Raw genomic sequence first — 13270 nt, 5'->3', positions numbered from 1 at the left:
TAATGCTCGTCGCTCTCACGTACTTCCATTCTACGACAGAGTCAAACTGCTCCCTCGTGATTATGAACTTCATGATAAGGTAATTCAGACTACCGATCCATTTTCCTTTCCTCCCTGGTATATTCCTTAGTTTTCATTTTTAACTCCCCTCTCTAGTTTTGAGAAGCAGAGTACAGTCCCTATTGTCTACCAGAATCTGTTTATTTGTCATTGCTGGCAGTATTCAGATTACTTAAAAATATTTACGGATGACTCGAAATCAGATGATCATGTTGGTTGCGGAATAGTTTTCGATACCGACATGTTTAGTTACCGTCTAGATTCCTCTCTATCTGTTTTATTTGCTGAATTATAAGCCATCTTTTATGCTCTTCAGAGGATTTCACTCTCTTCTGATCGTAAATTTTGTATCTGTACTGACAGCATGAATTCATTGACAATGTGTTCCAACTGTAATAATCCGATTCACCCGATTGCCGTGGAAATCCTCGATCTTCTAAGGATTTTAAAAAACAGGGAGTTTAAGATATTATTTTGCTGGATTCCGAGTCATGTCGTAATCACTGATAATGAGCTGGCGGATAATGCAGCGTATCTTTGCTTTCCTAGCCAGACATCCCGTTCTGTGATGCTAAAAATATTTTTCAACGTCGTCTGTACTCACTCTGGCAGGAATCATGGAATAATCATACTAATAACAAACTTCATAACGTAAAACCTATCATTTCATCCTGGCCTTGTTTACCAGTGCAAGAGCAAGACGTCAAATTGTCTATGTACCGCATTGGTCGCACTCGTTTTACTCATAAACAACATTTAATCGGTGACAGAGCTCCTTTATGCTCTAGATGCCAAGTGATTTTAACCGTTCTTCATCTTTTAATAGAATGCCCTTATTTTGATCATCATCGTTTAAGTTTTTTTCTGTGCTTCAACAGTGGACATGCAAATGCTCGCGGTGGAACGTCCCCCAAAACACCTTTTTAATTTTTTCAAAGCAATTTTTTTTTATAATTTCATTTAACATTTCTATTTGTTGCCAATTTTACAATGTTAGAAAACATGGTCTTGCAATTTTATTAATCAGTTTCTAATTTTACAGCATTTTACATAAAAACGTCTTATTTATTTTAACCATACGACTGGCGCAGTATAGTGAAATATGGCTCTTACGCCACTAAATCCCACTATCCATCCATCCATCCACCAGAATAAAACGTCTTCAGTCCGAACAACAATTCTCTGCATGGGATCAGTCAGTTCAAGATTCAGCGTTAGTTACTCAGGACAAGTCAAGAGTACTTTTGTCCACCATCATTCAAAGCATCGTCGCTCCTAAAGTCTAAATCAAGGAGTTCCCAAGAGAATATGGTCTCTAAATAATTGTTCTTTTTTCTTCCGCAGAAGGAGAATGTACTCTTCTGTGAAGAAAATTTACTAAGATTCTTTATAACTCGGATACTTTCTTCCAGACAATTGCAAGCAAAATATTATATATCTCCTTGTTACTTTTTAAAGTTGCCATAGGATTTTCTACATCTCTTTACTCCTTATAATTCATCCAGTTTCATTTTTTTTATTTTCTAAATCATCCTGGATTTCCAAATAGAATTTCAGAGCAATAATCGGTATATTTCAACAATTCATTTATTGAGAGAAATTTTCAATCTTAATCCTCTTGGATCGAATATTTCATACTCTATTTTTAGAAATTTCACGGTGTCTTCTTCATACTATTTGAGTATTTCGTTGTTTCAAGTAAGATTAAACTGCAAAAATGCATTTCTTGAACATTTCTAGAGATTGCTTCTTTTAGTTTATGTGACGAGTTAATGCATGTGTGAGAACAACCTTAAAGCAGGCATATCATTTATTCGGTAATTCAGCTCTATTATGACCCTCGGTTTCTTGTATTATATTTACTGATAAAAAAACATTATCGTACACATTAAATTCATAATTCGCACATACTAAAAGCGTGTTGTTTTATGCTATTTTCTTGTAGGAAGGAGACATGACGAGCCGTTGTACCTCATAATTTTTCCATGAGCTGTCCATGATGCAGGACAATGGTGCGAATCTCATGACGGGCAAATGCAACCCAACGCTTTCACAATCTCGGGAATTCCAACAAATCACGCAGAAAAAAAATCCGATTATTTGAATAAAAAAAGTTATTCAACACATTAAAATGCTTGAGATATTAGGTAATAAATTCAATTGAAACATGGAACAAAAATATTTTTGAAAGAGTCCAACGTTTTTTTAAAAAAAAAACACGTTATAACAACCCATTGCGCAAAATCCGGTTGTTCATATTTGGCATTAGAAAACCACCTCTACTTACACAAGCTACGGAAAATCTTTTATTTCTAAATCAATGATATTAAAGTAAATTTTTAAATCTAAAAATATGGAGCAAAATATTTAAGACTCCATCAACTTGTTATGATAATTTTCTAAGGAGAGTAACTGTTTGAATAATTAAAATTTTCAGAATTATACAATGTTTAAAAAAAAGTTCGATAACCCTAATCGTATTAAATGATACGAATATATATTTCTTAGATTTTTCCAAAATTTTGCTGAAAACGTTTTATTCTTTTTTTTACTAAAAACTAGTTCGGTCATACAAGTTTTTATGTGAAGAGAAGTGTTAAAAAACTGGTATTCAAAAATCCGTTAGAAAATGAATATTTCACATATTCGGTGAGTGGGTTGCTTTAGGTTATATAAACAGAAGTATCTTATTTAATAATTTGGTCTTCTTGCTGGCCTTAACTCCGATGTCCCATTCACACTTATCTTGATTTGTTTTTCTACTTAGTACATACCATATAATAAAGATTGCTATAATTACACTATTTTACGCTCCGTAAATAATAATACGCCGCACATAATATTTCTAAAAAAATGCACTTTTTGAATTAGCATTTCAACTAATGTTCTGAGATCTTGAAAAAGACTTATTTTGAGACTTTCTTAAATTATTTGGAATATATTTTGATGCATCTTCTGAGTAAAAGCAAAATAATTATACAAAGACGATTCTCTTATTGATATTTCATATGAACTTGATTCGTGGTTAGTTCTCCCCTAAGAATACTAGAAAGGGACCAAGTTCTTATGGCAAAAAATAAACGACTGAGCTTAAAAACTTTTAAAAGGTATGTCGTAAATATAATGATAAACAAATAAAATCTTGAAATTGGCTTGTACAAACTACAAAAATCATACAAAATTTATAAATCTAAAAAAATGAAACCTACTGAAATTATTACACAAAATAAAGATCCCCAAATAGTTTATATACATAAGTTAAATACAGAATATCTAACTTATTACTAAACAAATTTACAAATTTCAAATAGTCCGAAGATTTTTCCTTCGGGTTTAATTTCTATTAAATCGAATTTATCAAAACCCATTTTTAAAAATGTATCACATTTATCATATTTATGAAAGTATATCAGGTATTCTAAACCAGTAATAAGGCATAATTTAGGAATTTTTTCAATGATTTATTCGTAAATAATTCTTTTTTTTTTTTTTCATTTAGCACGTTAAGTCATTTAAACACGTTATGAGCTAAAACAACTGACATTTATTTTCAGATTGCGTTTCATCAGAAAAAAAATATTTTGTTCAGCAAACGATACATTTTATTTTATGGAGAAATTTAAGATAATTTCTATCAATGGAATGGAATGTTACTGATAAGTGAATAAATGGAATGATGCCGATATGCGTCAAATTTGAATTCAACATTTTTACGCAAAAATTTAAATAGGCTGAATAATCTTGATTTAATGTATAAGTAGAAATTTCTTCAAAAATCAGAAATGTTTTGGCTTTCAATTCTCGTATACATTATGGCATCAGAAATATAAATTATGCATACAATTTAATTTTTAATTGAAACATTATAATACTTTCCTTCAGTTTTAAAGATTCCTATTAATGTCAATTTTAAAGATTTATGTTCTGCAGTGAATTATGTAAATGAAAAAAATTACAACAGAAGTTTAAATAAAAAAATTTGAAGACGATTTTACAGTGTATAGCTTATTTTGTATAATTTTGAGACGAAACATCCTTTTAACACTTATTTCAAATACTCCAAAGGTTTCTAATCGATTCCGCTTAGTATGAGATTTTTGACCCATCGCATGCTGTGCTGCATACCACTTGTCAATATTGTTAGTCATGCAACTCAGATGCTGTTTAGTGATAAAAATAGGGTAAAAATTACACAAATGTAAGAATTTTTCTGATGCATCTTTTGCAGTTACGTAACATTGACATGCACTACATTGTTCGAACCATTCCCTGCATTTACAACAAGATTTTCTATTCTTAAAATAAATTGTTTCTTAATTGCTTGACAATATTGATAGCAGTTAATGTTTGAAAACCTTGTTAAAATTTTAAAAAATGATAAATTACCTTGTAAATGCAATATTGATGTTTTAAAGCAGTAAGAAACACTGCACATGTACAGTATTGAGAACTACAGTAGACTCCCGATTATCCGCGGGCGGGTTATCCGCGCCTGCCGCACAAAGTTTTTTTTTTTTTTTTTTTGACTGATTTTTTCAAAAAGTGCAGTTTTACAGTTATGCTTTTGTAATTACATAATACATTACAGTATTAAAACAGTACATATGTATTCATTTTTCTGTGTATCCTTGACGCCTCTCGTAAATACAAAGCACTTTTCTGTTTTCATTAACAAAATGCATTTTAGGTTCGTTTTGAGTGATATACTAAAATATTAAGCGTTAGTTAAACATCCTGCTGTTTATTTTACGTTTTATTGTACATAAAACGATTTTTCCAAGTTGGAAGGACTGTTTTCTTTTTTGCTGTACTCGTTTTTAGCTTTTTTCGGATTATCCGCGATTTTTGTTATCCGCGACGGCCGCGCCACCCAATTCCGCGGATAATCGGGAGTGTACTGTACACTCCTTTTTTACCATTGTCGTACCTTTCTGCTGAAGTGGTTTTCAACTCCTGAGGCTCCATCGGAGAATCCAATGGACGCGACACATCTAAGGAACGGACACACAGATTCCGCAATGGCGGGCAGGAAACAACTTCAGCTCACGCATGTTGTCCGACCAGATGGAATCAGATGAAAAATCGTTATTGCACTAAAGTGCAATGTATTCCGAATAATATATATATTGTTGTAATTAGATAACTTTTTGTTGCTTTTTTACAGAAAAACCGTGACTTGCTTTAGTGTTTGGCAAACTCTTCGATATTTGACATATTATATAAACAACAGTAATAATTCTGATGTTATGCAACGGAGAAGGAGGGGGTCTACCTTCTTATGCTTAAAAATTGGGACACATTTTATAACAACATCAGACTATTGCATATAAAGGATATAATTTTATTAAGTTTTGTTGCTTTCACGTATTTTACTGAATGTAATAGTCATAAATTATCCTTAATTAGACTTAATGCCGAGAAATATATAAACTTTTGAAACACCTTGCGAAAAGAAAATTAAAGAAGCCTATTCAATTTCTAGACAAAAAACAATTTTCGTTAACCATGATCGTATTGCGAGTAAAAATGCTGCTGCTTCTTACCAGGTAATGCTGAAGGCATTCAACGATTATCATATGAGTCGATGGAAAAGTGTACATATTAGTCATGTAAGTTAATTTGAAATGCTGATTCAAAATAGGAGATTTAATTATGATATCTTTACTTTAATTCGAATCTATTAATTGTAGGCGGCATTTGTTTACATAATACAGAGCTAACTAAGAGTTTGAATGCAGTCGATTAATGTTACGCTTTCAGTTAATTTCACTTTTGTTTTAATTCAATTCTGTGTGACATGCAATATTTTTTAAAACAAAGGCGGATCGAAAAAAATTATTACAAATTTATTACATTACGTTTCCGGATGCGTATAAGCTGAGGATTGATATGTTTCTTCCGAAGCCAAAATAATACGGACTATAAAAAATTATATATATTTTTTTTCAATTTTATGATGATAAAGCAATCATTTTTTCGCTGTAATAGTTTTGAAAGTTATACCATCAAGACACTAAAATTTCGTTTAATTTTTCATTCATTTAAATAATAATTTCATTTTTAAAAAAGTCCTTCGATGTGCACATTCCCTCCATCCATAGATTATATATGTCAGTTGTAGAGTTCAAAGTCGAATAGTTTTGTTTCTTGAGCGTCAATACACCCACAGATAAACAAACTTTTATCTTTAGAAAATGTAGAAATAAATAAAATAATAATGTTTAATATGAAGTGATATTTGACAAAATTAAGCTTTATTTATGCATACTAAAAATGATTCGTAAAAATTGATGTTCTAAGCAAAAACACAATTTTCAAACCGATTCTTTCAAGTTCCATATAATTCAAATACCTCTGCAGCTATTAAATTATAAATTTCTCAGTAGTTAGTTTCTCCTTGTTGCGCACATTTTTTAAGAACTACTGATTATTCGGTTAAGGTCGAAATTCATAGCGTTTCAAATTTTTCTCTTTGTATTATTTCCATTTATAATTATTTTGAAAACACTGTCAATGAAATTTTGTGGCATTTTACAGGTTTACAAATATAGGTATCATTTGTATTCTGTCATTAAATTTCAAAAAAATATTTTTGCCATATTTTTTTTTTGAATTATTATTTAATCCTAATGGGTTAGAAAGGCGCACGATATTTATAAATGTTCCCAATGAACCCAATCTCTATGCGAAATGAATACTTGGCATATTAATACTATACCCTGAAACAGTAAACTAATCTTAATAGATTATGTATTGAAGCTTTTGTCACTTCTTTTAAAGATCCATTTAAAAACCAGTTTAAATGAGTGCACTGTTCAAGAAAACTGTGATATACAAAAACTAAAGCATAAAAAATATTTTTGTAAAAAATTAGTACCACGTTATGCTTTCGCATATTATTTTTCACTCGCATGAAACCAAATTACAAAAATTATTTCTTCAATTGTAAGAGCTTTTATCTGATATATGCTGACATTTTTTGCTAAATGAACCGGTAAATATTATTTTTAACGCGTCTACAATCATAATTAATTCAGCATTACGTTTCATTGCCATGCATAACAGCATAAAGTCTGTATCATTTCAAGTCACATGATCATGCATCGAATTTTACATAGTCTTATCAGTTCGAAATGTTTATTTAGTATAAGATCAAGTTTAAATGATTTTGTTTTAAATTTAATCTTTCACTTTCCTCAGTGTATATTAAGATTTCTAAGAAACTTTCAAATTACGAGTGCAGAATTTCCATTTTACTTTATAAATTGCTCATCTACATCTGTTACTAAATTTTCTGAGAAATTGGATCAATTTACTATATATATAATTCGACAAAAATCAAAATCTAAATGCTGTTGTAAGTGCCAGAAGCATGCGATAAATGAGATATTGTGAAATTTCAATCACCAAACAGACAGTTATTGGGACAAATCTAGCGTTATTGAACGATGCAGGTGCAATGGATACGACAATATTTCGTGTAAAATTCTGGAAGAAGTTTTCATTGGTACAGAATTCTTTATTTATTAAATGAGAGAAGTATACTTTATTAATCTATAAAGTTTCCTTAAACAATGAAAGTTCTTTTCGAATGATTATTACAAATTTCGAGGGAAGTAAATTTTCACTCTCTTATAATTCATTTTTTGTGAAGAGTCGATTGAAATGGAATGCATGAGCAAATGAAGAGATTGGATAATGACATTTAATAATAGCATTCTTCCAATTTTAACTTACATATAACATACTTGTACTTAGTTCAGAATCTAGATCCGATAATGCATTTAAGAAATCAATGCTAAAAAGGTAAAGTTACGGCACTGAATTATCATTAATTTTGTGTTAATAAAGAACAAAATCATACCTTAATTCCCAGCTCATTTGAACACGGTAAAAATTTGTGATTTTTTAAGACATGGAAGTTGTCTCTTATTGTTCGAAATGCATTAGATTAAGCATTCCTTATAGTGTCAAATATTACTAAGAACGCATTGGTCTCATGAAAATAATTATAAGATTTATTTAATTAAAAAGAAATTTCAATCAGAATCTAGAAGAAGAGGAACTTGTTCTCGAATTTTTAAATCTATAGAAGTAAGTTATTACACAGAAAATAAAATGTCATACGCTTGAGCTCAGAGTCATTTGGTCCGAATATTCCACAAAGACTTCGAAACGATGCAATTTCCAATAAAAAAAAAAGTACGTCCTAAGCTGCATCGCAAATTTAATAAGCAAGCATTTCTTTGATGAGTATTTTTTGCTATTTAGTTTTAAAAGAAATAGGAGCCTTTTTTATAATTTAAAACATATGGGTATCATTCACTCCTCTATAACACGGGAAATCTTTTGACTGAAATATTCTAAAAACCAACGGCAATAAATTATTTTATGTTTCGAAGTTAATTGATAAACCCCTTGATAAGGTGAAATTTCCTAAACTCTGTCTTGCAGGTCGCTATAAATAAATTCTGAATTCGCCCTTTTGTAATAGAAAAAAAAATGGCTCAAATTGTATACATAAAGTAAATTTAGTAACACTAATTTTTTGAAATCTTCCCTTAAGTAATTCAAAGATTGATCCTTTCAGTTTTAATTTCCATTTCTCAAATAATTTCAGTTGAGGTAAAAATATATGCTATTTAATAAAATTAAATTTTAGAGGCAAAGAACAAAAATGATAGATGTCAATATTATTCTGTGACCACTTACATTTTGTAATGATTTTGTAAGTTAAAGGAAATGTTCTTAATTTGCGAAGCATTTTTCGAGTGTAATAGAGCTTAAATTCTTAAATTACTTCCTGGATGTTAGTTGTGTGTGTGTGTTTTTTTTATCAAACATGGATAAGAAATTGGTTTTAATTTCACAGTCAATACTTATTTTGTTAAAATTATCAACTTGTTGGGCTCGCTGAAACATCAGTAAACAAAATTCTACCAAATACACAATAAAGTTAATGATTCGTTATTTTTTTAATACTTGAATAATAAATGACAACGTGGTTTTAACAAAGAAGAAATTCAGTACCATTTAAAATATTAAATTGTGACCTATTCTTTCAAGTGTATTTTGCAAAACAAAGATCTGAATTAACCTGAATAATAAAGGATTATTAAGATAATTTTAAGAATTTAAATGCCATTCATTTTCACTATTCATCTTGCATTGATTTAGAATTTTGTTAAAATATAAAGATAATTTGCATTGATATGATATAATTTTTTTAATAAATAAATTTATTCGAAGTCAATTATATTGCCGTAGGATTCTATTAAAAATTTCTTGTTGAATATTTTGTTCTAATAACATTGATATTAAAAGGGACAATAAATCATACTCGAATTTCTATATCTATTCTAAAAGTTCCATTTATTTGTTGAAATTCTTATAGATATTTTGAACATACAAATAGAACAGTCGAACTTTACATTTCTCTTGATGTTCCAATCCTAAAATATTTTAATTTCAAATATTGATTGTCACAGATTTAAATATGACGCAGTGAAATTTATATAATACCAAAAATATTATGATAAGCAACAACAAAATATTTCAATTCAGAACTCCACTTTAATCTATAACGGGAAAAAATGTTTTAGTTCTTATCGAGAGTGGAACTTTTGAATTGTTATGAACCTATCATTTTAGAGGGACAAAAAAATATATTTTAATAACTTTCATTTTGTCACAGTTCAAAAATTCTCAAGATAAAAATTAAAGATATTAAAAAACAATGTTTAAGGTATTGAATTTTTTTAAATTTAAAATTAAACATATATGCTCTAGTATAATTAAAGTTTGTATAATGATAAAAAATTTCTGATTTTAAGACTGAATTTTCGCAGAAATATTGAAATTACATCTCATATTTAACTTCAGTTCCATAGGTTAAAATTGGATTGTCCTGGAAGATTCATCTCTCTAAGGTCACATTACATCAAAACTAATGTCAAAGAACTACTTTCTCATCAAACTGCTTATAACAACACATTCTAAGCCAATCATTTCCTTACTAAATGATAACAGCTATTTCCATACAGAACGAATGAACAGAAGCCACAAATCAGATCCAATCGAAAAATTTTGAAGTATTAAAGAAACTTATAATATCAAAATTCTGAAAGCTCTTGCGATATCCCCTTGAAAAAAAAATTTTAAATACTGAATAAAAGAATTCTATAGTATTGAAAGTGATGCAGAAATCGCAAGTCGAAAAAATGAAAAAAAAAAAAAAAAAAAAAAAAAATTACTAAGCACTTTCGTTGAAGAAATAAATTTTAATGAAAGTATTACTGTGAAAACAAAATGTTCTTGATTTCAAATTACTGCCACTCACCCTCACGATCTTTCGACTAATCCTACATGGTATAAGAAAAAACTCTTACCCTTCCATATAATTATTCCTCCAGCGCATCACCAACATCCACATCCTCTAACATTGTAGGAAAACAAACCGACCCATTCACCCTAGGATCTTTTCAGTCATTTCTATATGTCAAGAGGGAAAGCCTTATATATCCTTAAATGCTTTCCTCTAAGTCATCTCCAACATATAAATCCACCAACATCTCATGAAAATTGACAGACACATATATCTCAGGATTTTTTCAGCCAATCCTATATGTCAATAATCAAAGCATAAAACATCCTTATACTTATTCCTCCGAATTTTATCCAACATCATTTGAATACAAACTGATTCATTCATCCCAGATATTTGCAGCCAATCCTCTATGTCAATAACTGAAGCCTTACACATCTTTAAACTTATTCGTGAAAATCCTGCCCAATTTCCACATCCTCCAATACTACATGAAAATAAACAGTCCCCTTTATCCCAGATCTTTTCAACCAATCCTACATCGCAATAATCGAAGCCTTACACATCCTTAAACATATTCCTCAAAATCCTGTCCAACATCACATATTCCAACATCACAGGAAAACAAACTGATCCATTTATCCTAGGTCCATTTCAGTCAATTCTATATGTCAATAACCGAAGCCTAAAACATTCTTATACCTATTCCTCTAGATCTTGTCCAACATCATACGAAAACAAACTCACTCATTCATCCCAGATATTTGCAGCCAATCCTATATGTCAGTAACCGAAGCCTTACACATCCTTAAACTTATTCCTCAAAATCCTGAATAACATCCACATCCTCCAACACCACAAGAAAATGAACTGACCCATTCATCCCTGATCTTTTCAGGCAATCCTACATGACAATAATCGAAGCCTTACACATCCTTAAACTTATTCATCGAACACATCGCCAACATCCACATCCTTCAAGATTATTCAAAAACAAAGTGACTCATTCATTATAGATCTTTTCAACAAAACCTACATGGTAATAATAGAATCTCTATACATCCTAACAGTTATTCTTGAAAATCCTGTCCAACATCCACATCTCCAGCACCACATGAAAACAAGCACAGCCATTCATCCCAGATTTTTTCATGCAATCCTACATGACAACAATCGAAGACTTAGACATTCTTAAACTTATCCATCGAACACATCTCCAACATCCCCCAACATTACACGAAAGCAAACTGACCCAATCATCTGAGATCTTTTCAACCAATCCTATATGTCAATAACCGAGACCTTACACATCCCTAAACTTATTTCTCAAATTCCTTTGCAACATCTACATCCTCCAACACCTCGTGAAAATTAACTGACTCGTTCATCCCAGATCTTTTCTGGCAATCCTATATGGCTTACCCAAGCTTTAAACATCCTTAAACTTTTTCATCGAACACATTTCCAGCATCCACATCCTCAGACATCACATGAAAACAAACTGCCCCATTCAAACAAACTGATTTACTAAGGGCTCATCTACCAAGAAGGCAATTATAATCTCCAAGAAAGAAACAAATGATTTACAGCCAAACACTGTTATGCTGCAGTCACTTTCTCGAATTCAATGGTCACTTATAGTGCTCCTCTATTTGCAATAGCTTGGGACTCGAAAGTTTTAGCATGACGGGCCATTCAAGTATCTGTCACGGATCAGTTAATCGTCACTATTATACCTCGCAATGGTTGAAGCAATCGCCTTCCGCACGAAGTTTTTTTTTCTTTCCCGATTCCGATTTCTTTATCGATTTTTTATTTCCTCCAGATTTTAAAATTCTGTATGGGTGTGTGAAATTTGTATTTGAAATTACTTCTCAAACGATAAATATTGCATAAGGTAGCAAAAGTGGTTTTTTTATTTATTTATTTTTACTGTGATTACTTGCAGTCGGTAAGACAAACTCAAAAATCATTCAGAATTGTGAGTATAGAACAGTATATTCCAAACTGAAGGATTTTAATGCACATCATAGTTTTTGCAATAGTTCCAACAATCCTATACTGTTATCCGTTAAGGATTTTTTATTGCAGTTATTCTCAGACAACTCACTTAATCCAGATTTTAAGAGCTCTGAATGAATACGTTAAATATGTATTTGTTATCAGTACCCAGGCGATCAATGCTGAGTCTATTGCGTGTATAATACGACTATTATTTTTTTTACTATTTATATTTGCATATCTTACGTTCCAAGAGTTCAAAAATCATTAAAAAACTCATCATAATACAGATATTTTACAGGTTGGAACAATCGCCCAGTTGCTTCCTGGAACGATTTTTTTTTTTTTTTTTTTGTTTTTTTTTGCAATGTTTGTTTTTACAATTTTTTTACTCCAGATTTTAAAAGCCTACATGAATCCATCGCATGAGTCAGCTTCTGGTGGAATAATTTTTTTCTAGTATACGATATATATTTTTTTCTTTGGCACGAATATTTGCATTCTTTACGTGCATTTCAAATTGAAGCAGAAAACAAGTCACACAATAGGAAATTCGAAATTGAAACACAGAATCGTCACAATATATCCTTACAATGGTTGGAACGATCGAGTATTTATCTTCGCCAAGATAGAGCTTTTTTAACTTCTTGCTGTAATTTTCCGGACCCTTTACATTGCCAAGTTTCAAAAATACATAAATGTCCATTGGATCTGTATTTGTCCCTGCAATGCTGAAGCCAGTGGGATATGTAGACCATTATAATTTTTGTTTTTTTTTTACACTAAGAAGGGTTCAATTTATTACGTTAGTTTGATTTTTGAATATTCTGATGATTTTTATTCTTGAAGAGGATTTTTTTTATTTTATTATTTTTTTTTATTTCA

This window comes from Argiope bruennichi, chromosome 2 (genome assembly GCF_947563725.1).
Source record: "Argiope bruennichi chromosome 2, qqArgBrue1.1, whole genome shotgun sequence".
Taxonomy (NCBI): domain Eukaryota; kingdom Metazoa; phylum Arthropoda; class Arachnida; order Araneae; family Araneidae; genus Argiope; species Argiope bruennichi.
This window is presented reverse-complemented; position numbering follows the sequence as displayed.